The sequence below is a fragment of the Mandrillus leucophaeus genome, unplaced genomic scaffold, assembly GCF_000951045.1.
Source record: "Mandrillus leucophaeus isolate KB7577 unplaced genomic scaffold, Mleu.le_1.0 Scaffold170, whole genome shotgun sequence".
Lineage (NCBI taxonomy): Eukaryota > Metazoa > Chordata > Mammalia > Primates > Cercopithecidae > Mandrillus > Mandrillus leucophaeus.
Genome location: NW_012101699.1, coordinates 1,491,721 through 1,496,484, shown reverse-complemented (window position 1 = coordinate 1,496,484; position 4,764 = coordinate 1,491,721). Strand labels below are relative to the sequence as shown.

The following is a 4,764-nucleotide window of genomic DNA, read 5'->3' as shown; positions in this document are numbered from 1 at the left end:
GGCTGAGGCAGGAGAACTGCTTGAAGTCAAAAGGCGGACGTTGCGATGAGCCGAGATCGCGCCACTGCACTCCAGCCTGGGCAACAAGAGCGAGACCTCAGTCTCAAAAAAAAACAAAACAAAACAAAATGTAAATATTAGCCAGGCCTGGTGGCACATGCCTGTAGTTCCAGCTACTCAGGAGACTGAGGTGGGAGGATCGCTTGAGCCCAGGAGGTGGAGGATGCACTGAGCTGAGATCGCGCCCCTGAACTCCACCCTAGGCAAAGTGGGGAGACCCTGTCTCAAAACAAACAAACTTTACATTTCTGAGTGATAAACAGCATGGGCCGCCTCCGGGACCTGCTCGGGTGGGACACTCCAGGCTGCCCTTAAGAAGGAGCGCGGGTATGGGGTGCCCCCCTCCCCCGCCACGGCCGGGCAGCGCGGGCCGCCCTTCCGGCGGGGATCCCCGCGTCTCTCGGCCTTTCCCGGAGCCCCACTGTTGTGTTGAGACCGCCCTTCGACGCGGAGTCCGGCTCCACAACCACGTAAACAAATTGTGGATCCAGACACCACGAGCGGCGGAAACAAAGGCGTCCCCACAGTGTCCCGCCGCCGGCTGAGGAGAAGGTCCGCCCGGCGCAGAGCTGGGGAGGGACCGAGCGCGCCGCCTTCAGGCCGACAACACACGGTCCGTTTTGAACTTTCTGGGTGCGGATCTCCCAAGGCTTCCGCCGGGTCACTCACTGTCTTCAGCCAAATCAAATCTTCAAAACCTGCTGCCGGCTAATTTTTTTTCTTTTGAGACCGAGTCTCGCTCTTGTTGCCCAGGCTGGAGGGCAGCGGCGCGATCTCGCTCACTGCAGCCTCCGCCTCCGGGTTCCGGTGATTCTCCCACCTCAGCTTCCCGAATAGGTGGGATTACCGCCCCACCACACCCGGCTAATTTTGTGTTTGTTCGTTTGTTTGAGACGGAGTCTCGCTCTGTCTCCAGGCTGGAGTGCGGTGGCGTGATCCCGGCTCACTGCAAGCTCCGCCTCCCGGGTTCACGCCATTCTCCTGCCTCAGCCTCCCGAGTAGCTGGGACTACAGGCACCTGCCACCACGCCCGGCTAAGTTTTTGTATTTTTAGTAGAGACGAGGTTTCACCATGTTGACCAGGATGATCTCAATCTCTTGACCTCGTGATCCGCCCGCCTCGGCCTCCCAAAGTGCTGGGATTACAGGCGTGAGCCACCGCGCCCGGTTAAATTTTGTCTTTTTAGTAGAGATGGGGTTTCACCATGTTGGCCAGGCTGGTCTTGAACTCCTGATATCAGGTAATCCGCCCGCCTCAGCCTCCCAAAGTGTTGGGATTACAGGCGGGAGCCACCGCGCCCGGCCTTTTTTTGTGTGTGTGTGACAGAGTCTTGCTTTGTTGCCCAGGCTGGAGTGCAGTGGCGCAATCCCGGCTCCCTGCAGTCTCTGCCTCCAGTGTTCAAGTGATTCTCCCACCTCAGCTTCCCAAGTAACTGGGATTACTGCCCCACCACGCCCAGCTAATTTTTGTATTTTTAGTAGTGACCGGGTTTCACCATGTTGGCCAAGCTGGTTTCGAACTCCTGACCTCGTGATCCGCCCGCATCAGCCTCCCGAAGTGCTGTGATTACAGATGTGAGCCACCGCGCCCAGCCGGAGTCTTCATAATTTCATTCTCCATTTGGAAGGATGCTTGGCCCACTGCTTACCAGCTCCACATTTGTGTCTTCATTTCACACATTTGTCCATCCAGTGAATGTTCAAGTACATTCCATTTGCTTTGTCCTGGGATGACCAGAGGAGAAAAGATCCCTTTCCTGGAGAAGCTTCGAATCTAGCAGGGAGATGAAGAAAAATGAGTAATTTTACAATACAGTCCACAGCTACAAGTTTCAGCAAGTGCTATGTACTACAGTGAGAGCCCCTAATTGGGAGCTATTTGAGAGTTGGGGAGAGTTGCAGAGAAAGTGATGCGTAACCTGGGATTTGGCAGGTGATAGGGCCTGGTCAGCCAGAGGGAAGCAGGCTTTGAGGCTAAGAAGCCAAGGGCCTGGAGCAGTAGCCTCCAGGCTGGAGAGGCAGGGAGCAGATTCTACTTGGAGGACAACCACTGAAGGCTCAAGCAGCACAGTGACACAGTGGAATTTTTTTTTTAAGGATGGGGGCTAAGGCAGGTGGATCACTTGAGGCCAAGAGTCCGAGACCAGCCTGGGCAACACAGCAAACCCCATCTCTACAGAAAATACAAAAATTAGTCAGGCATGGTGATATGTGTCTGTGGTCCCAGCTACAGGGAGGTTGAGGCAGAAGGACTGCTTGAGCCTGACAGGAAAAAAAAAAAAAATTAGCCAGTGGCTCACGCCTGTAATCCCGGCATTTTGGGAGGCTGGGGCCAAGGGATCACTTGAGAGCAGGAGTTCAAGACCAGCCTAAGCAGTGGTAGTGAGCGCCTGTAATCTCAGTTACCCGGGAGGCTGAGGCAGGATAATCGCTTGAACCCAGGAGGTAGAGGTTGCAGTGAGCCGAGATCACACCACTGCACTCCAGCTTGGGCGATAAAGTGAGACTCTGTCTCAAACAAACAAACAAACAAACAAAAAGGCCGGGCGTGGTGGCTTACGCCTGTAATCACAGCACTTTGGGAGGCCGAGTCGGGTGGATCATGAGGTCAGAAGATCAAGACCATCCTGGCTAACACGGTGAAATGCCATCTCTACTAAAAATAAAAAAACAAAATTAGCCAAGCACGGTGGTGAGCACCTGTAGTCCCAGCTACTCGGGAGGCTGAGATGGGAGAATTGCTTGAACCCAGGAGGCGGAGGTTGCAGTGAGATGAGATCATGCCACTGCACTCCAGCCTGGGCGACAGGGTGAGACTCTGTCTCAAAAAAAAACAAGAGAAAGGGAGGAAAAGTAATCGAATGTATGAACTCATGCTATCATAATTTTAATGTCTAGCTGTAAAAGCATATGGTTGTAGCAATAGCTATCTAAAATTTTTATGAGCTACAGTAGCTGTTTTCCATTTTCATTACAATTTTTTAAAGTCTTTGCTTGGTTATCTAAAGATGTTGTTCAAATTTCAAAAGATCTACTATTATCGTCCTCCTTGTGCCCCTAAGGAATTGATAAAATGCACATTCATTTCCTTCTTTCTAAATGTTCCAGTTATAAACTAAAAAATGAAAAAATGGGAAATATTTTCTTGGGCCGTTTTTGTTTTCACTGTAACAACAAAAAGTGTGCAAGATAAACAGAACTCAAGTTTTGTTTTATTTTTCTTTTTGTCTGTTTATTTTTTAACAAGTCTGTCCAGAATACTACAGGTTACATAGCTGTCACCATCTTAAGGAAAATGACATTAAGTTTGCAACAAATACTTGCTGGTGAAAACACATTACTATCATCTCAAAAATTTAACAAAATATCCTACACAGCTCTCTTTAGATTTGTAAATGAAATATAAACAACTGGCTTAACCAGTTTCCACGCACATCAAACAGGTGGCAAAGTGATAGAGACCATCTTTGATTTTTAAAGGAGAATAACAAAAACTAATTTATATCGCACACATTACAATTCTAGGGGATTAGGAACAGGATAACACATGATGTCATCTACTTAAGCAGCCTTTTCATTTACTTGTATTGTCTTGATACTTTACAATGATTTTTTTATTCCTATGACAGTATTGTTGCTGTAAAAGCCATACTTCTTTTATTTATTTATTTATTTTGTATTCCCTTAAAGAAATAGTGTGATCCATTTCCCATTAGATTTCATAAACACACGTGAAACTTCAGACATAATAGGAGGGTGGTGGTTCTTTTTCAGTTTCTGAGGCCTTCTCTCTGAAACATCACAGCTGATAATAGTTCGGCCTATACATGCATGCTGCCATAGATAATTGGGTGGTACCTGCACCTCCTATTTCAAAAACTCAAGCAGAAAGTAGGTCCGGACAAGGGCAAACTGCAACTCAATTTCTGCTGCAACCCCATCTCAGGTCAGTTATGTTTCTTCCTTCACTTTGCTGATAGTCAGTGAGTCTGTTGAGGCCTTCTTCCTGCTGTTGTAGGGCATCCAGGACAATGCCCGTTGGTGTCCTCTTCAAACCTATTACTTCCATTTTATTCTCCAGTGTGTTCCTGAGGTTCCACAGTCTCAACGATGCATGGATAAACATCAACAACCAAGGAAAAGTGATGCCAAACACAAAGACCATGACTCCTCCAAACATGGATATAAGGAAATCGCTGGTGAACATGACCACCATAAGGAACGTCGTGGGGTGGCGCTTCTTCATCCGGCGAAGGATGTCTTTATTGTGGGCTGCTCACGCAAACACTGTGAACGCCAGCACCACCACGATTCCTCCCAGGATCATGTTGAAGGGACTCAGAAACCCCACGACGGAAATCATCATGGCAGCCACCACCAGGTAGTTGGTCTGGCAACAGAGCAGGTTGCTCAGCACGTGGTTGTTCCATTTGCAAATGTCCCTGAAGTCCGGCCAGGCAAAGCGATCGGAGCTGGGGAAGAAGTCATCCCAGGCGTGGAGTGGGGTGATATCCTTTTCTTTTCTTTTCTTTTCTTTTTTTTTTTGAGACAGAGTTTCGCTCTGTTGTCAGGCTGGGGTGCACTGGTACAATCTCGGCTCATTTCAACCTCCACTTCCCGGGTTCAAGTGATTCTCCTGTCTCAGCCTCCTGAGTAGCTGGGATTACAGGTGCCTGCCACCACGCCTGGCTAATTTTTGTGTTA

General features: G+C 48.9%; 1 pseudogene across 1 annotated transcript in view; it reads right to left on the bottom strand.

Annotated features, from left to right (window-relative positions):
• Positions 1-2,895: 2,895 nt before the first annotated feature.
• Positions 2,896-4,764, bottom strand: part of LOC105537306 — a 15,482-nt pseudogene continuing 13,613 nt past the window's right edge. The window contains exon 2 of the transcript XR_001005694.1: positions 2,896-4,588. The product of XR_001005694.1 is annotated as a PRA1 family protein 3 pseudogene (transcript). The remainder of the gene's footprint in view (positions 4,589-4,764) is intronic.